The sequence below is a fragment of the Ictidomys tridecemlineatus genome, chromosome 16 (assembly GCF_052094955.1).
Source record: "Ictidomys tridecemlineatus isolate mIctTri1 chromosome 16, mIctTri1.hap1, whole genome shotgun sequence".
Taxonomy (NCBI): Eukaryota; Metazoa; Chordata; class Mammalia; order Rodentia; family Sciuridae; genus Ictidomys; species Ictidomys tridecemlineatus.
Window position 1 is genome coordinate 21274051 of NC_135492.1, and position 21895 is coordinate 21295945.

The 21895-nt window shown below is 31.5% G+C and overlaps 1 pseudogene; it reads left to right on the plus strand.

Moving 5' to 3' along the window:
- Window positions 1-320: 320 nt before the first annotated feature.
- LOC144371246 (uncharacterized) overlaps window positions 321-21895 on the plus strand; it is a 213824-nt pseudogene continuing 192249 nt past the window's right edge.

Genomic DNA, 21895 nt, shown 5'->3' on the forward strand with positions numbered 1-21895 from the left:
TAGCTGTCCATCCAAACATTATACAATTAAAGTAATTACATAAAGCCCAGACTCTTGAATATCTTATTTTCAAGCAACATCAAAGATTACTCTGAGTACATTTTCTCTTAAAAAGTCTGGCAGTGTCAATTGATTCAGAAATAGATTGAGAATTTACTTTTGGACTCTCAAGTCAGTTCACCTGAACAAAATGTTTTTACTAGATGTGTTTTTTTTTAATGTAAATAATCCAGCCTGGTTATTTAATTAAAGAATAAAAGCATGGTGAACTGTGAGTAAACTGTGTAGTAGCAAACATCATTAGGTACAGGAGCTGCAGGATGGGTATGTGACTCAGCTCAAATCCATCACGGCTAGAGTAAAATCATTGAACTAGCTCAAGTATTGGTAGTCTGAATTTCAAATATAGTGTATGATGTTAATAAACTAAGGGAACTCCTTTAGACTTCAAGAGTACCCTAAAATTATGAGAAATGTTTTTTTTTTCATTAATGTACTTATTTCATGAACTGTCCTTGACCTTCAACCTTCATTATTTTAGAATGATACTTGAGAAATACATTTACTGGTTTTCAGATCCCACATTTGGTCACATCAAATGTTTCCCAAACTTGATAAGCTTTTATGCAGACACTTTGGTTTAGGTTTTACATTTCCTGGACTCTCTTCCATAAAGATTCTGATTGAGTAGTTAGAGATGGAGCCTCAGCTTTTGCACTTTTAAATATTATTTACTTTTACACAGTAACATTGGATTTTTCCTTCTAAATTGTGTGTATATATCTAAATAAAAACTGAATTTTCAGAAACTTAGCATGATGGCCTTTTTTTCAATGCTTTTTTTGTTGTTGTTTGTTTGATTTTAGTACCAGAAATTGAACCCAAGGGTGCTTACACACTGAGCCACCTCCCTGGCTCTTTTATATTATTATTATTATTTTTTTAATTTTGAGATAGAATCTTGCAAAGTTGCTTAAAGCCTCACTAAATTGCTGAGGCTGGCTTTTAACTTGTGATGCCCTTACCTCAGCCTCTGGGGATCTACTAGAATTTACAGGCATGTGACTTCATGCCTGGCTCATGATGACATTTTAAGTATATGTGAGTAATTCTGCATCCCTGAAGTGATGCATATTTTCCATTATTAATTGTTATATTGTTTAAGTAAAAGCACTTCGTTGGTTTGAATGGGCCATAGTGGTGAATGTCATGATCCAGAGTTTTCCTGGTATGCTAGCAAATAACAGCACATTTATTTAATTGTATTTACCAGTGTAAGTTTATACTTTGCATTTTCAAATTATAGATCCTTCATTCCCTAGCCTGCTTATTTTATCATCTCAAGTCTCCTGTTTGATCAAATTCCTAGCTTTTCACTATCATATGTAAACTAAGCCCATTCATTCTTATTTTAGACAAAATGTCCCCTTTCCTGATGTACCACCCCCGTCTCCTTGTTTGAACTCTACTCCATTAATAACGGGCAAGTTAGCCTAAGTTCACCTCAGCTGTTTTCACTGATAATGATTGTCCGAAACATTCTATAGTTTGTGACACTCATATGAGGAATTAATATACTACACTACCTAGTTACTTAGTTGTCTTGAGTGTTCTGACAGTCTAACCTCTGAACTTGTGTGAGTGAGGGGCCATAGCCTACAATTTTTTCTGTTCTTGGGATCAAACCCAGAGTCCTTATTCATGCCAAGCAATGTGTATCATCAGTTAAAGCTAACAAGAGTTAAAAATAAGAATTGTATATTTTAAATTTAAAAATATGTTTGGGAGAACTGATGCCTTTCACAAAAGTTTTCCATACCATTTCTTCACCAGTGAACTTTTTGTACTTTTCCTGTGCTATTAATCTTTCACTTTTCCAAGAATATAGACATCATTAGAGATTGTTGTGTCATGGATTCTCAAGGGTGATCCTTCTGATTAATCTGTATGAGAATAAAATAAAGTGCTTACTAAAGTGCACAGTTTAATACTGTTTTCCCTTATTTAAAAAATTTTTTCATCTATATAATTTTGTTCCTTTTGTTCTTTTGCCACACTGCTGGTCCATTCTTTTATCAACTTTATAACCTTTCCTGTTCTCTAAAGCTATAATTACTTGTAGGTAGAGCAGTTTAGGGTGCTGGTTAGGAATATAGCCTGTAGATATATGCTGATTTAAAATGTCGGCTGTTTTTCACTTCCATGATAACAAAGCTAGTTATCTAAAAGTACTTCTGTGTTTCAGTGTCCCTTTTTAGAAAATGTGGATAATAATTCATCTCATAGTGCTGTTATATATATCTATGTAAAATATATAAATATTTGTAAATTCTTCAGTATTTGTATTAGAACTTAATAAATGTTAGCTGTCGTTGTGATTTCTCTCACTTTAACTTCCATAAAGTTTTACAACAGAGGGATTTGTAATCATTTACCTCTGTCAGATTCCAAATTCCTTGAAGAGAGGGCCATAAGTCAAAGAAAGAGAAAAGATGTCAAAGACCTCTGGAGTTTTGGAGAGAGAAAGCCTTAAAAAAGAACCTAAAACCAAAGGGAAAGATGCCAAAGATGGAAAAAAAAAGGTCTCCTGTGCTGCCCAACCAGGGGTGGGTTTTTTAGTTGACAATATGATCAAGTGGCCAAGTCCTGCATGTGGGACTGGGAAAAAAGACAGTAATGCAGAAGTAACTAAAGAGCTCAATAAATGCCTGGAAGAGAATGCAGTGTGTTTGGACATATCCAAGAAGGCTATGCACATATTGCCATCATCAATCAAACACTTGACTCAATTAACCAAGCATTATTTATACAGTAACAAACTGCAGTCCCTCCCAGCACTGGTGGACTGTCTAGTAAATCTCATGATACTGGCTCTAAGTGAAAATTCAATTACCAGTTTGACTGACTCTCTTGATAACATAAAGAAGCTGCAGTTACTTGATTTACAGCATATTAAACTGAGAGGAATTCCTTCAGTGGTGTATAGGTTAGATTCTCCCACCACTCTCTACCTTCGCTTTAATTGCATAACTACTGTGGAAAAGGACATAAAAAACCTTTCAAAACTCAGAATGCTTAGCATTCGAGAGAACAAAATCAAACAACTACCTGCTGAAATTGGTAAGAACATTTGGGTTATTACTATTGATTTTACTATTTGTTATGTTAAATAATTCTGTTGAGTGCTTTTCCACATCAGAAAATTTCTAATATTTGTTTCTAAGTTCCATTTTCCCTGTGATCTACTTAATACTACATGACTTGAGATTATTTTGTAGGATTAAAATGTAAGATAGGATATAGATATAATTAGACCTTTATTACAAACACAATCAGTTCTGATTTTGATTGGAAAAATAAATTTGAAAGACATTTGCTTAATTAATAAGTTTTCATCTGTTTTCAAAGTATATTTATACTAGATATATTAAGGCTTTACGTGCCCATTCTCTAACTTTCCTTTTTTTTTATCTGAAGGCTTTAAATTCACATCACTTTCTACTTAGTGTATTTCTAAAGATCTTCATATTATACCTTTGTGAACCTGAAGTGCCATAGGAAAATAGAAAAATATTTTTTTAAAATTTTGGCAATACCTACATTTTTATTTAAAACTCTAATATTACTATACTAGAGTGAATCTCATCATCATGTATGTCCACAAGACATTAATTGGAAAAAAAAGTACTTAAATAGCAGAAAGATCAATAAAGGAAAGAAAAGAGGATCTGAGGGGTGGATAAAAGCAAGTATTTTATATTTAATTGGAGCAAATCATACTTCATGCATTTATAATTGCATCAGAACGAATCCTAATGTATCACTAATATGATGCAATTACAAAATAGGAAAAAATCAAACATAGTAGCTATGCAGGGTGCCACATGCCTTTAATCCCATCTACTTGGGTGGCTGTGGCAAGGAAGGTGGCTTGAGCCCAACATTTCCAGATATGCCTGAGCAACATATTGTATCAAAAATGGAATCAAAACAGCAAACAAAAAAAATCCAGAACAGAAAAGTAGAAGAGAGATCTGTATTAAACCAACACTTAGCATTTCTATAGCACTCATTCTTGTCTTTTATAGTAAGCTGAATATTAAGGAAATAAATGAAATGTTTTAAGAGAATGGTAGTAGGAAAAAAGTAATGAATCTAGATGTGTAAAGTTAGTAAAAAAGAAATTAATTATCTTTATTTTTAATTATGGGAAAACTTCTGAACTATTTTGAATATAGAAATTTATTGGCATTAATGTTGTGAAATTAAAGTTACAGTTTTGTGGGGTTTTGTAAGAGTTTTTAAAAATCAAAATACAAAGTATATTTTTATTTTTTAAAGGGCAGCTTTTATTCTGTAAAAGGTTTATTCAAAATACACAAAGATGAATTAAATACTGAATTCTTTTTTTATTGGTTGTTCAAAACATTACAAAGCTTTTGACATATCATGTTTCATACATTAGATTCAAGTTGGTTATGAACTCCCATTTTTACCCCAAATACAGATTGCAGCATCACGTCTGTTACATATCCACATTTTTACATAATGCCCTATTAGTAACTGTTGTATTCTTGCATTCAGTATAGATCTTGTTAGTGATAAAGGAAATTTTCTTATTTTAGGCTCTGGAGCTTTTCAGGGAGATAATATTCTGTGTTTTAAAATGCAGTTAAACTTTTAGATAACCTGTTTTATTAGATTTAAGTCTAGACACTTAATTATTAATTTTAACTTCAAATTACTCAAGACTATCCATTATAGACTTTCTCAAGTAATACACAGCATGTATGAAGTAAGTATAGTTTGCTCAAGAGGTATTAAAATACTCCCAGGAATTTCTGTGTGGAAGTGATTTATTACACATAGTCCCATAGAAATGAGATTGTAGAATGACTGCTGTTAGTATCATATTGTCAAAATTTGACCTGCATTTATGGCTTATTGTTGGATAGAAATATAGACTTGGAAAAGCAAATACTGAATTTTTTGTTGTTCTGAGGAATTGAACTCAGGGACACATGACGAGTGAGATACACCCACACCACATTTTGAATTTTATTTTGACACGGGGTCTCACTGAATTGCATAATGCCACACCCTTGCTGATGCTGGCTTTGAACTCTTTGTATTCTGGTCTCAGCCTCCTGAGATACTGGAATTACAGGCATGTGCCACAATGCTCAGCCAACAGCTGAATTTTTGTAAAGAAACGTGAGATATTATTGCTTTTCTTTGTTATTGTTGTTTTCTTTTTGTGCTATACTTAGTCCTAAAAAATTTGACTTAAATTCACAAGTCATTCTGTAAGGGTTTCTTTCTATAGCATTGCCATCAAATTACCTAGACATTAATATAATATTGTTGAATGAGGAATTATTTAACAGGATTTTAAATTTAACTTCACTTTGTTCTTGAGAGTATACAAGCAGCCTTTTTACTGAAAATTGAATATACTTTAAAAATTTTTTTAAAATATTTCATTTTTAAGTGTAGATGGACACAACAAAATACCTTTATTTTATTTGGTGCTGAGGATAGAACCTGGACCCAGCCTGTGCTAGGCAACAGCTCTACAGCTGAGCCACAATCCCAGCTCCTGAACATAACTTTTTAAGTTGGTATATTTTATGCCATTAAATGATTCATATTTGCAGCTACCTAACTTTTGTCTTTTATTCCTAAATTTCTAATTCTAAAAACAAATCATGGAATTGAAACATCTTTAAGTATTATGCCTTTGAAAAGATGATGACAGATCTTAAGTTTTATTCTGAAATGAAGAGTAGAAGTATCCAAAATTTTCTTAATTATCTTTATTCTTTCAATTAATATAATGCTTTGCAATAAGCACCAAACAGACACAGTGAAGATGAGGAAGTACTCATGCTCTAAGGATTGTTATGTCTAGTGTGAATTAATCTGTTCATTTATTATTATGTAATGTTTTCTGTATGCCAGATGATTTTCCTTGCTTTGAAGTTTGCTTTGTCTGAAATTATAGCCATACCAACTTTCTCTTCATTGTCTATTGTTTTAAAGTTCTATTAAATTAAGAAGTTATTTTTATTTAATAAAAAAATTATGTATTTATGTAATATCAGATTATATGCCTGTATTAAGCATGTATACTTTGAGGTGTAAGGCATGTCTCTATCTGAACTCAAGTTGTATTTGATATAATTGTGCTATATTTGTCAGCTTTTTAAATCTGGACTATGTCATCCAGAATTTGTGGTTAAATTTGCTACTTGAATATATGACATGGAGCCCTGGATGTAGCTAGTGGTAAAATATGTTCTTAGTAGGTGTGAGACCCAGAGTTCAATCAACAGGACAAAAGAAGAAAACCCCACATGATACAGATTAGTAAAGTAATCTTTTACAAGCAATATTTTCATGTTATTAGATGTAATTTTGAAATAATAGATTCAAATTTTGAGTTCAATTTTAATATTTTCAGAAAGAATGTAAATATGTTGGATAAAACCAGGTTTTGTACTTACAATACAAGTATGTTCATTGATTTTCCATTTTCAAAAAAATGTTGCCGATGTAATAATTTAAATTTCTAGTTATGTTTCAAAATCATAAAAAATGACTCCCTTTCATCCTAGTATTACCTGAGATATTATTTAATAATGCTTATTAAATCACTATGTTGGTCAATTTACAGGTGAATTATGTAACCTCATTATGCTGGATGTAGCTCATAATCAACTTGAAAACCTTCCAAAGGAAATTGAAAACTGCACATACATAATCAACCTTGACTTGCAGGACAATGAACTGCTATACCTCCCAGATACTAAAGGTATGAGAGAAGAAAGAAGATATTGATGGTTATTTATAGCAACCTAGATATTTAAAGGGTTATTTTTTATCCATTTTGGTAACACAAATTAAAGAAATTATCAAAGTACTATATAAGTAATAAGAATTTTAAGACAGTGTTTGAAAACTTTTTCTATTTCAGGAAAATAAAATTAAATTTTAGGAAATTAATTCAGTTGGTTTAAAAGAATGTTAAGTTTCATGTATATACTCTATTATTTATAGATAATTATAAAATGATGGAGTTTTGGTATTTTTATTTCAGCATATTACATGGAGGAGGACCCTTCTTTGCTAAAGTAGACAATGTTAAAAAATAAAGCCTTTGCTGTTTAGTTTTCTGAACATGGCCAGTATAGTTTTAAAGTTGCTTATTTGTAGTGTTGAGGGAGTAGTAAGAAAAAACATGTTTTGAAGACTTCATACACCACACTGCAAAAAGTTTAAGCTTACCAAGACAATGTTCTATAATTATGTAGATTTTTTTCCTAAAGCCCCAACATTTCTACAAACACAAAAGGTAATTTTAAAAACATAATGCTTTTTATTTATTAGTGTAATATAAGAATACAAGAGTGCTTATTTGGAAAAACATTCATATACTCTCATTAAAAATATTTCAGAGATGCTATTGTATTTTTTGAGATGTAGGTTTGTCTTATATTTCTCTAGAAAGATTTTTGATTAACTGTGGCAGGTACCTAATGGGAGCACTATAATCAATCTGTGTTCATAGCTGTATATTTTTGTGGTCCATTAGGTAATACAAAATTTGTTACAGATTATTTGGAGGAATGTTTTATCTCTAATTCACCTATATTATTGGTTATAGTCATGATTGGTCCCACTCTGCTCAGGCCCTAGATTTGACTCTTGCCATAATGACAGCCTTGGAGCTGCAGGTTAGGAAAGTGCTTTCAAAATCTTCAGCCTTTTGATTATTTATGGTCTATTATTTAGTTCTTGTTAGTTCTATATTTTTATTTTGGAAGATGGTTTTTAGAGTTTTTTAAGGGTATGGTTTGAATTAACTCCCAAAGAAACTGCTAAAGAATATTAAAATCCAGTTATTTGGCACAACTCTATACAGAAAAGCTTGCTGAGACTTAATTATAGATACTGTCCATTGAACATATGTTTTCCTGAATTCTTGTCATGGGTCTTTATGTCATATTCTTATTTGAAGTGATAATGGGTTAAAAGTATTTTCTAAATGTTGTTCTGAAAGGCAAGATCATCTGTAACTCATAATGAATTGGTCTTATAGCCATAGTGAATATTTTATATAAATTTTCTATATGAGATTTATGTTCATGGTTCAATATAGTAGGAAACAAGAACAAATATATCCTAATTTTCTTTCTTTAAAATCTATTGAAGGGGCTGGAGTTTTGGCTTAGTAGTAGAATGCTCATCTAGCATGTGCGAGGCACTGGGTTTGATCCTCAGCACCATATAAAACTAAATAAATAAAATAATGGTATTGTGTCCAGCTACAACTTTAAAAAATTAAAAAAATAAAATTACTGAAATGGCAATGATGAACAAAGAGAAATGATCCTGGAAGAAAAAAGCATAGAAAATATGTATTGTATATAAAACATGATCAGACTAATTAAAAAACGAAACATGAATAAAAGACAAATCTTAGAAATATGCTTCACAAATCAAACTAAATAGAAAATGCTATATACTTTAGTGATCAAAAACACCAAAAATATTGATCTATAGGATAAAGTAGAATTTCCGTCGATATCTAGAACAGAAAGAAGGGAATGTGTGTAAATCCTGTGAAAAATTATATCATGAGAATAAAGCTAGAAGTACTAGAAAGAGAATATTCTAGTAATCCAATGAAGAAAATTATAAAATATAATTTTAAAATATGCTGATTACTTAAAACCGATTAAAACCTAGATAATAAGAATAAGACTAATATTGGTTTCCAAAAAATATAATCAAAAAGGGTACTTTTAGTTTTAAAAATTATATTCATTGACTTATTTGGAATAAATTATATATTAACGTATAAAATTTTACAACCCATCTTTGTTTTATTTTGGTCTAAGGATACTGCTGGCCAACATATAGTAAGTCCCACTTTTGATTTTGGAACAATTTATATTTCAAAAACTAGATTTTATCTCCTAGTGTTTTTTTTTCCCAAGGATGCATGTCCCTGGTATGCTATGGGCCAACTCAACATGTACATCCAATTTTTATTTCAGTATACTTTTTGAATACAGAATTACATTTTTAATTTGTTATATGTTCTTACATTGAAATATATGTCTTTAAGTTTACTTTGAACAACCAACTAATTGGGATGGTAAAGAGAAAAATAATGTGGAATCTCAGCATGATAACTTCAGTGGAATTCCATTTTCAGAAAATAACTATTATCATCAAATACAAAATCTTGTTTAGTTTTTAAAAGAGAAGCAGAAAAATTTATTACTATTTATGCAGATTAGACCAAAGAAGCAAAAGTTAAGATACTCAAAATGTTTAAAAGTTAGCTTCTTCTCATTGGTGCTTAGTCACTGTGTATTACTATTTCTCTTTCCTCATTTTTTATTGATGCATCTTAGTTGTAGATTGTGATGGAATTTGTTGTAACATATTTGTTCTTGCACAAGATATAACAATATAATTTGGCCAGTTATCACTACCCAGCTCCTCATGCCTCTCACAGCCTTGTCCCTTTCCTCTATTGTCTCCCCCTTGATTTTTATTGATCCCCTTCCCTATCTCTTTTCTTTTTCCTTTTTTATTCTAGCACCCACAGATGAGAGAAAATATACAACCTTGGACCTTTTGAATTTGGCTTATTTTGCTTAACCTAATGTTCTTAATTCCATCTATTTTTTCTTGCAAATTATACATTTTATTCTTCTAAAGAATGGCTGAATTTATCTCCTCTGTGAACACATACCACATTTTCTTTATCCATTTACCTGTTGATGAACAGCCAGCTGACTCCATAGTTTGGCAATTATGAATTGTGCTGCCTATAAATGTGGGTATACATGGATCATATATTAAAGCTTTAATGACTTTAATTCTTTGAGAAAAAAGTACTGATGATAATTGTTCAACTGGGTCATACAGTGTTTCCATGCCTAGATTTTGTGGCCCCATCATACTGATTTCCATAGTGGTTGTACTAATCTGCAATCCTACCAAAAATGTAAAAGTTTCTTCTTTTCTCGACATCATCTCCAGCATTTGTTATCATTTGTATTTTGATTTTTTGTTCTTGTTGGGTGTTTTTTTGTTTTTTATTTTGTTTTTGGAATTGAATCCAAGGGCACATACCACTGAGGCTGTAACCCCAATCACTTTTATATTTTGAGGTGGGGTTTCAATAAATCAGTGAGGCTGACCAAGAACTTGTGAATTCCTTGTCTCAGTCTCAGGATTCAGTTGGGTTACAAGCATTCTATACTGTACTGGCCCATGACTTCCATGAGATCAAGTCTCAGTGTAGTTTTGTAGTGCATTCCCTAGTTTTTAAAGGTGTTCAAAAAAATTTTTAATGCCATTTAGCCATTTGTACTTCTTCTTTTGAGAAGTATCTATTTACCTATTAGGGGGTTATTTGGGGTTATTTGTTAGGTTTTTGGAGTTCTTATTTTAGCTATTAACACTATTTCAGGAGAACAGCAGTGATTCTCTCTCAGGTGTGTACTTTTTCTCATTACATTCCTAATTATTGCCTTTGCTGATCAGAAGCTTTTTAATTTGATATTGTCCCATGTATTAACTCTTTTTACTATTTCCTAGGGCTTTTTGGGTTCTATTGAGAAAGTTATTGACTGTGTCTAAAAGCTGGAGTGATGACCCTGTATTTTCTTCTAGGAGTTGCAGTTTCTGGTCTAATTCTTAGGATTTTGATTCATTTTGAGTTGGTTTTTGGCAGGGTGAGGCATAAGGGTCTAGTTTTATTCTTCCCATCACCAAGTGCTAAAAAGGTTATCTTTTTCTAATATATGTTTTGTACCTTTTGAAGTATCATATGACTGTGGGTTTGTCTCTGTGTCTTCTATTCTGTACCATTGATCTATGTCTCTTTTTATGCCAATACAATGCAGTTTTTGTTACTGTAGTTCTGTAGTACAATTTGAAGTAATTTATTGTGATGCCTAAAGCATTGCTTGGTTGGCTAAGCATTGCTTTACCTATTCTGGTTCTTCTATTCTTTCAAATGAATTCTGGGATTTTTTTTTAGTTCTATGAGTAATGTTATTGGTATTTTGATGGGGGTTGTATTGAACCTATATTCTGCTTGTTGGAGTAAGATCATTTTAATAATATTTTGTCTATCCATGAACATGGGAGGTCTTTTCATCTTCTGGGCTCTTCAATTTTTTTAAATATTCCATACTTTTCATTGTAGAGGTTAGATTTGTTCCTAGGTTGGTCAGTTGGTGGTTTATTTTGTTGTTGTTTTTTGTTTTAAAGTCTATTGTGAGTGAGATTGTTTTATGATTTTTTTCTCTGTGGATTCATTGTTGGTATATAGGAAAGCCATTGATTTTTGTATGTTGGATTTGTATCCTGCTAATTTGTTAAATTTGTTTGTTAGCTCTAACAATCTTTCGGTGGAATTTTAGGATTTTCTAATTATTGACACTGTATAATTCTTGAAATATTGTGGATGCTATACACCATTAGTACTTGAGCTTATCAAGCAGATTATAGCCTCAAGGTCTTTAATCTTATTGTATCTCTGCTTAGGCCTCCTTTCTCCTAAACATTGATATCATTTTCTTATTCATACAGTTCATCAAATGGATACATGGGGCTTGGTAAGCAATCGACCCTATCCATTCTAACATTTTAGCAATATTTTCTTGTTTTGTATTTTTGAGCATGTATTTGTATCCTTAATCCATGGGTGATGCAATAAGAGCACTAAAAGAAAGGTTTTGGCCCACAGAGAGAGCGTCGATGGGACTAGATTGTAAAATCTCCCAGAAAGTAGGATGCTAGGGTCCTTTGGTTCACTTCTTTCGACACAAAGTAACTTCTTTATGTATCCTTCTCTGTCTTGGTTTCATTAATTATTCTATGTTTCTTTTTTATTAGAAATGATTCTTCTGATTTTAATTTATATTATGAATATGAAAACAATTATCTTCATTATAAATATCTTGTAATTCAGATGACATATCAAAAACACATGGCTTCATGTATAACGTTTTCTTCAAGGTCAGGTAATATTTTAGAGATCAATAAAGTCTAAGAATAATATTGCCCTTATTTTATGTGATTTGCTAGTGGTCAGCAAATATAGTACCATTCCTATTTTGAGTAAAGAAAGTTAATAATATTATGTTTTCAAAATTTTATGAATCACAGTTTTTCTTATTTACAGTGTTTATTAGAATAATTTTTTCTCTCTCTCTTTTTTTTTATCATTCCTGTCTCCTGTATCATGTAGCAGAAGCCTGAGTTTTGGTAAAAATTTGAACCTTTGAATCATGATCTGTAATAAATCTCAGCAGTCTTAATTGACTTTTGAGATTCTACCTGTCATCTCTTGGAGAAGATTGATATACCTGAAACAGTATTCACAAACAACAGAAATGTATCTTTTGATTCTGTTTCTATACTCTTGCTGCTTCCTTAGCACTTCAAAAGTGTAACTTATTATGAAAAAATAAATACCCAACTGCTGTCTTGAAGAGCTGATGTTAGTCAAATAGCAGCTGCCATAATAGTTTTTCCTTGGGTTAAAGAATGTTGCCATGGGGTGGGGTTGTGGCTCAGCAATATAGCATGTTCAGAGAGGTTACCAACTTGCCCATTGTCACATAAGTACACTTTGGTTTTTCTATTCTATGGTTATGCCTCCAATTTAAACATTCTGTTTTTGTTGAACATTTAGATTGTCTCCATTTTTGCTAATGTGCATATAACTTAACATGTTTAGTCATAGATTATTTTACTTTTGGCCAACACATATTTTGCTGTTCTCAATGTCGAAATGCAGTGATCACAATAGTAAATATTTTTGCCTGTATTACTAACCACTAAGTTCTCTGGAGCTTTGAAAATGCACCCAAGCCCTCCATTCCCATCTCCCCTTCAAAATGGATGCAATTTACCAGAGTGTCATCAAAAAGATACTAGTGAATTTCCTTAGTTAATTGAGAAGATACATTAAAGACAATACACACTTAATATTTCCTAAGTAATAGTCTTTAATCTTGATTTTTGTATACTATTTTATTCCTGTTGGAATATTGCTTAATTGGCACCAGAATACTTTTTGGCTCAGTTTACAAACCCTGTTGAAGTAAAGTGATGTGCATGAGCCTAACAATAGTTGTACTTGGAAGAACTGACATTGATGCTTTCCTGCATTATAGTTAACTAGATTTAGAGTATAGACTTATGCGATGTTTTTTTACTTTCAATGACTAAATTTTATAAATGTAGAAAGCAAAACTGTACCAATTAATCATTTTCATGTAACTTTCTTCAGCAAGAGGGAAAGAAACCAATGAATGAATTAAAGAAAATTATGAAGCATAATGACTGTCCTCTTAAGTTCCAAGGCTTAATTTATGCTGTCAACTTAATGTATGCTATCATCCATTTATAAATATCAAAAAGAAAGTTTATCATACAACAGTTTTTAAAAAATGATCAAACCAAAGAGAAACAAATGGACAGATACTAGAAGGTTCTGAAAATTGAAAGCCCACAAGTATTTGTCACTAAAAACATAAGTGTGACCTAGAGACCAGACATTCATTTCTATGTCTTCTAACATTGGAAAAGAAAAATTTAAAAGTAAAGACAACATCTGGCATTTTAACCTACCCTATGTAATAATGTCATAGCAACAGTTATGTCAAAGAAACTTTTTTCTTATATATGTTATTTGGTAAGTTTAATTTGATTTTAATCTTTTATGGTAGTAGATGTCATTATATCCATCTGTGTAGCTCATGTGTATTCTCATACTGACAATAAAACTAGAACATGCCTGGAAAATAAAGCACTATTTTTAATGTACTCATTAGTGGCTAATATGTTCTTAAGCAAGTTTTGCTTAAATTTCATTAATGTAGATGTATTTTTGTATGGTGCTCAGAAAGTTATTGATCTTGAAGCACTTCAGATTTTTACATTAGTGATGCCCAATCTGTGTAACTACTTGTCATAAGTTGTTTCTAAAGATTAAGTTGTTAAAAGATGACAATAATTTTCAATAGGATACTTAACAAAGTATAGCTGCATATTTGATTATTTTTCTTATACAAAGTTCCTTGGTTCTAGAAGATAAGAATCTTGTAATCCAGTGGATACCCTGTGACAGTAAAGAGATTCATTTTATATTTTCAGGCAACCTGTCTCATTTATATCATCTTGGTCTGAGATACAATAGACTGTCAGCAATACCCAGATCACTAGCAAACTGCAGTGCACTTGAAGACTTAAATTTGGAGAACAATAACATTTTCGCCTTACCAGAGGTAAGAATTGGATGAGAGAAAACATAACTGGATTGAAATAACCTTCAAGATAATTTAGGGAAAACTAACCAATCTTTATAGCTGGGGACATAATTTGGTAACTGAAATTATTTAAATAACAAGCATCCTATATAGCTACCACTAAAATATAATTAAAAAGAGGAAAGAAAGGATACAGGGAAGCTTTTTTTAATATAAAGAAGGTAAAAATCTGAAGGAAAATTAGTGTGCTATAGTTCCCTGTAGCACTGTGTAAATCATTCTTATGTCATGTTGGGCATTGGCAGTAAAAATATTAAGAAAAAGTTGTATGGCTAGTTTTAAATCTCATCTATCCTCCACAGTTCCTTATAAAAATGTGCTGTAGAAAGATGATAAATGGCAAGAACTACCTTGATATAACATACTACTTGTTATTAAAATAAATGTTAGCTACAACTCTAATGTGACACAAATTATTACCCTTATCAGTGCAGTAATATTAAAAGTATTTAGTATATTAGAATCACCAAAATCTTTCATTTTTAAACATTACTTTTTAATTTTTGAAAAAAAAAGTTAAATTACTTATCCATGACAGTATTATGCATTTGTGCACTTTTATATACATAGGTAGGTATAATTTATTTTTCTGATTTTCTATGTGACAGACACAGTACTTTTATTTTTATTTATTTATTTTCTGTGGTGCTGAGGTTTGAACCCAGTGCATCACATGTGCCAAGCAAGTGCTCTGTCACTGAGCTACAGACAAAGCCTTGATTTTACATGTTATAGAATCACATTAGTAATACAGACATATATGTACATAAGGCAATAATGTTTGTGTCATCGTTCCTATTTTTCTCACCTTTCCCCTCCCCTATCTTTACTCCCATCTACCTAATCTAAGGTAATCTAAAGTATTTTTTCCTAGTGCCCCCTCCTTAGTTTGAATTACCATCAAAATATCAGAGAAAACATTTGGCCTTTGGTGTTTGGGGATTTGCTTATTTTGCTTATAATGATGTTCTAAAGCTCCATGCATTTACTGGAAAATGCCATAATTTCATTTTTCTTTAGGGCTGAGTAATATTCCATTGTACATTTATTAAGCCTTTCATATATTGAAAGACACCTAGATTGGTTCCATAGTTTAGCTATTGTGAATTGAACTGCTATAAACATTGACATGTCTGTGTCATTGTAGTATGCTAATTTCAAATCCTTTGAGTATAAACCAAGGAGTTGGATAGCTGGGCCAAATGGTGGTTCTATATCAAGTTTTCTTAGGAATCTCCATCTGCTTTCCATAGTAGTTTTACCAATTTACAGTCCCACCAGCAATGTATGAGTGTTCCTTTTTCACTATCTCTTTGCCATATCTTCTTGCCTTTATTCTTGATCATTGTCAACCTGCCTGGAGTGAGATGAAATCTTAGAGTAGTTTTGATTTGCTTTTCTATAATTGCTAGAGATATTGAACATTTTGTCATATATTTGTTGATTGTATTTCTTCTGAGAAGTGTCTGTTAAGTACCTTAGACCATTTATTGATTGGGTTATTTTTGTATAAGTTTTTTGACATTAATGCTTTATTGTATGTGCATGCAGTAAAGATATTCTCCCAATCTCTAGGGTCTCTCTTTATATTATTAATTATTTCTTTTGCTGAGAAGACATGTTTTAGTTTGAGTCTATCCCATTTATTGATTCTTGTTTTTACTCCTTGCACTTTTGGGGTCTTGTTAAAGAAGTTAGATCCTTGGTCATCATGGTGAAGAGTAGGGCCTACTTTTTCTTCTAGTAAGCAGAGGGTCTCTTTTCTAATGCCTAAGTTTTTTATCCACTTTGATTTGAGTTCTGTACAGAGAAGGAGAGAGAGGTATAATTTCATTTTGTACAGAGGGAGACAGGTTTAATTTCATTTTGCTACATAAATGTTACTTTTAACTTGGCTTGTGTTGTATATATCAAATAATTTTTATTTATTTTGTGTTGGTAGTAATTGGGTAAATTATAACACTGTTTTAAACTGTGTCTCTCAAAAATGAAAGGGAATTTTACCATAAATGTTTGCTTCTGTTTACTCAAGCATAATATTCTAAGAAAAGAATGGAATGTGGACTTAAGAATTGATAGATTTTTTGCAAATTTTTTTCTTCCCTAATGATTAAAACTGTAGATACACACATACACACACACACACACACACACACACACACACAGTAAATTTGTGTATCTGAATTTTCATAAAACAGCTTGGTCAGGGTTGAAAGATGAATTTCAACCAGGCAAAGTGGTGCTTGTTTTTAACTACTCCAGAGACTGAGGCAGGAAGATTGCATGCCTAAGGCCAGCATGGGCAATTTAATGATACCTTATCTCAAAATTAAAAAAAAAAAATAAAAAGGGCTGAGGTTTAGCTCAGTGGTAAGAGTGCCCCTGAGTTCAATCTGTAGTATTCGTGGGTGGAGAGGAAATGAGTTTCCCACAATTGCAGTTCTAGTCTAGTTACTCTAGTATTTCTTCTTTACTTTGGAATTAAATAAGGGTTCTTCATTTCCTTATCAGTTCATTAAGACTACTATGACAGGAGCCTACCTATAACAAAAGAGTACTTCTATTGGCAACAGGTTGAATGGGATAAGGAGTAAACCCACAGATATCAGATACAGCTCTGAGAACCAGAATATCTGAGTTTTTGTCTTTGATCATAGTAATTTATGCATGATCAAAGTGTATGAGGTTCTTTTGTTTAATGTCACCCCTCTTGCTAATGAATGACTTGTATACATAAGAGGGTAAGTAATTAGCACATTGACTAGTTGTTTTTGAGATTATATTTGGACGTGGTTTGTGAGCTTAATTAAGAGTGACTGATTTTAATATATATCCATATACATAAGTATAAAGACTGGGTCTATATCAAAATTCAAAAGGTGGAAATTCAATTTAAATATGCGTGTATATATTGCCCCAGTTTTATTGTCAGTGAGGGGAAGCTTATAAAAATATGTGTGTGTGTGTGTGTGTGTGTGTGTGTGTGCGCGCGCGCGTGCACGCGCGCACATTACCCTATTAAAATTATACGCTGTACTTGGGTTACTTTTGACAAAGTCATACATGCATGTAACTCGATTTTAGTTCGGGCTCCTCCTCTTTACTTCTCATGCCCCTTCCCTCATTTTCCTTCCTATATGATAGTGATTTTCCTTTTGTTCATGTACTTGTTCACTTTTTTGTGGTTCTTTCTACTTTTACATAAAGTTGAAATAGCCTATGTTATGTTTGTGTATGTATATAACATGACTTTAAAATTGCTTTGCATACCCCCTTTCCATTCCCTCCATTCTCCCTCTCAATCTCCTTCTAGTCTAGTGATCTTTCCATTATTTTATGATACCAATCTTCTCTTTCTTCATTTTCTTATTTTGCTTTAGCTTCCTCATATGAGAGAGAAAACATTAGATCCTTTAATTTTTGAGACTGGTATATTTCACTTAGCAAGATTAAATACTCATAAGGAAATGGAACTATAACTTTAAGCACATATGCTCAAGACATGAAGCTAGGAGCTCTACATGTATTATTTTATATTCAGTATCTTCCTAGGATTTGTTGGGAATATTCTTATTGAATAGATAGGGGGAAAAGACAGATAGTTTTATTTTAGTCAAATTTGTAACTGTAAACATTTTTTTGAAAATATGGGAGAGATATTATCTAATAAATTTACCAAAGTTGGCAAAATTGATGAGTAGAAGACCTAAGATAGGAATCTAGATATATGTGACTCTAAAGGAAAGATAAACATCTATGTTTCCCAGTGTGATATAAATAATGCATGGAAGAGGGTTGGGGAGGGAGCTCAGTGGCAGAGCACTTGCCTCCTAGCATGTGTGAGGCATTGGGTTCGATCCTAAGTACCAAATAAAAATAAAATAAATAAAATAAAGACATTCTATACATTTACAACTACAAATTTTTTTTTTAAAAAATGTGTTGAAGAGAAGTCTTCTTGTACTCTTAGTATAATCAAATATTAATGTTTTGTCATAGAAGAATATCAGTTCAGCAGTTTAAGTCAGTTTTAAGAATAACATTTTTGCAATGAATCTCAATAAAATTTTTTTCTGATAAAGCAGACTAAAGGCATTTTCTTGAAATGTCATGTAAGGTTTCCTTAAGCACTGTTCTTCTGCTCACATTTTGTCTGTGTGCAAAAATAGATGCTAAGGATAGATTTTAATGTTTAGTGTGAAAATCAAATATTTATTAAATAGATTATTCACTTTCAATTCTATAGTTATTTTCTTCCTTCCTTTTATATTGCCATAACTGACATCTCAGGTACCAAGCCTTCATGGAGGACAGACAGCTGAATTTTGAATGGTATTTTAAACCCTCATACTCTCAGTGGGCTTTGTTTCCTTTTGCTTATATTTTTATTTAATCTAGATTGGATTTTTTCCTGTTCTGAATTCTTATTTCTTTTTTGATATTTCAAAATTTCATTGCAGTCTATTTTCTCCATTTCTAGTTATTCTAGTATTTCTTCTTTACTTTGGAATTAAATACGGATTCTAAAATTCTAGCAGTTATTATATGTTAGGTATGGTAAAACTGTTTGTGTATTTTGTCTCCATTACCTTCACTACAACCAATAAAGTAAGGCATTATCATTTCAAAAGTGGATAAACCAAGTATTACTACATCAGTTTACCCAAACAGGAATATTGGGGCCCACCTGCAATCTCAGCTACTCAGAAGGCTGAAGTAGAATCACAAGTTAAGGCTAGCTTAGGCAACTTAGTAAAACTCTAAGATAATTTCAAAGAAAAATTCCAAGGATATAGCTCATAGGTGGAGGAACCCTGGGTTCAATCCCCAGCACCAGAAAGAAAGAGAGAAAAGAAGAAAGAAAAATAGTTTGCTCCAAATCACAAGCTATTAAATGATAAGGCAAGATTGATTCAAAACTATTTGAATAACCAATAACAAACAGTGTTTCTTAAATATTGGTATGCAAGTCAACAAAGAAGTTTGTTGTAATGCATATTAATTCTGTGAGAGTCAGCCCAGAGTCGCCATTTCTAATAGCCTTCCAGGAGCTACTAATGTTGCTCTTCCTTGATACAGCCTAAATAATGAGCACCAATTCTGTGTAATTTTTTACTGATGATATGCCAATTGTGCATTATTTTCTAAGTGCTTCCTATTTGTGCTTTATATCTCTAAAAATGTTTAATGTTCTTAAAGGCAGATATTTATTTATATTTACACACTTAGCAGTTTCTTTATGTAGTGGGAAACTAAAGTAGGGACATATTAGTTTATGTGTTTAGTAAATACTTGCTTAATAGGTACTTATATTCCTTCAAATTTTACCATATAAAAGGAATGTGTTATACTATATCAAGAAGTATAATCAGCTTCTGAATTTAGTATTCCTAAATAACCACTAAATTATTAAATAATGATTTATACTGTGACAGGGAGTTATGTTAATTTTTTTACTATTTATTTTTATTTATTTATTTTTACATGCTGCTGAGGATCAAATTCAGGGTTTCACTTGTGCAAGGCAAGTATTCTACTACTGAGCTACAACGCCAGCTTAATCTTAATACTAATTTAGATAGTTATATAACTAAAACCTATATAGGATTTGTTACAGTAAGTGGCATAGCACTCTCAAACTAGTCACCTTGAGATCCTTCTCAGTCACCAATTTGTAATTTATGTTATACAGTGATTTAAATAAACTAAAGCCAAACAATTCAAAAAAAGGGAAAAAATTCCTGTTTTCTTGTGAAATCTGAAAAATCTGAGTGCACTGTCTTCCACGAGGCAAGTCAATAGCTTCCTGGAATTGAGTATTGATTATCTGGAGGAAGTATCACAGAATCAGCCTAACCTATTTCTGTAGATCTTTACTTGCAAGGCCTTGAGGTATTTGTGTTTGGAATTTGCTGTTCTATTCAAATGAAGTTTTTTTTTTTTAGTTCTAATTTAGATTTATGCTTGTTTTTTTTTAACAGAGCCTTTTATGCAGTCTTGTGAAACTGAACAGTTTGAACTTGGTTAGAAATTACTTCCAGTCATATCCAGTGGGTGGTCCACCTCAGTTTTTCACCATCTGTTCCCTCAACATGGAATATAATTAAATCAATAAAATCCCATATGGAATTTTCTCTAGAGCAAAACCATTAAGGGAACTCAATATGAAGGTAAACTTTTTGTATCAGGAGGGAAAGGAGGAATTACTAATGCATTGATATTCTATTGTCTCTAAAGATGTGGGTTATGTGTCATTTTACTTTGTTGATGAAGTGTACTTAGGGGAGATATATATATATATATATATATATATATATATATATATATATAGAGAGAGAGAGAGAGAGAGAGAGAGAGAGAGAGAGAGCTGATAATCAAACTCAGTGACACACATATGCTAGGCAAGCACTCTACAACTGAGTTACAACCCCAGCCCCTTGGGGGCAGTTTTTATCACATAAAAAGTGTTTTATAATTGTGTATAATACCATAGGAATTTGCCCTGAAGAATTAATAATGAGGGTTTATTAAAGTATATTTGTAGGTATGTTTATTGCAGAACAGTTTTAAAGGTACCAGATTATTATTAAACTTAGGGATTTACATTTTTAAAGTGGAATACTGCAGAGTCACCAAAATTGATGCTCAGATATAGAATATTAAATACCAGTTACAATATTCTTAGTTTATTAATAATTAGGAGGTAACAGCATATAAAAATTCTTTTCATACATACAGTTTAAAGCTGTTTGGAATATGATTAAATATAGTAAATACATAGGTATTTATGTGTCCATATATAGTCAGTATTTTCTAAAATGTATCTCTTTAAAGACCACCCATAAGTAATTCTGATCTCCAGTTCTTTTTATTTTTTATCTCTATGCTGTCCAGTGAAAGTGAAAGGATCTTACTTTTGTAATAGTTTATTGTGAAAGAGGTGAAGAAATGATGATTTATCTAGTCCAATGATTTAATTTTTAGTAAACTTTCTACACAGAGAAAACAGTCTATTTGGCCATACAGCTATTTCTTGGCTGAGGCAGGAATTCAGCTTCCTAGATTTTTTGAATCAAGGTAAAAGGTTCTTTATATTATATCATTCAATATCTTTTTGTCTTTGATGAGCCAGTCACACAATTATTGTTCTTTATAATTTAAATTTACAATTTCTTGACTCTGTCTATACTTTGTCATAAATATAGTAAGTATCTTTTATGATAATTTGGAAGCACATAATTACTGAAGTAGTATAAATTTGAAATCCTATTACAAACAAAATCTTTAATATAGTTACATAATTAATATATGCAGTAACAGTAATGTAGTGGTAAATAACATTAATTCTGTATATTCATTTTATAGTAATAGATTTAGAACATAGTGGTCCCAATATTAATTAGTTTTTGTATTTGAATATACACTATATGAATTTGACATTATTACAGTACGTTAGCTTGGAAAGAATTGTTGTTTTTAGTAAAACAACAAAACACTTTATAGCACTTTTCCTAAATTTCTATTCAGAC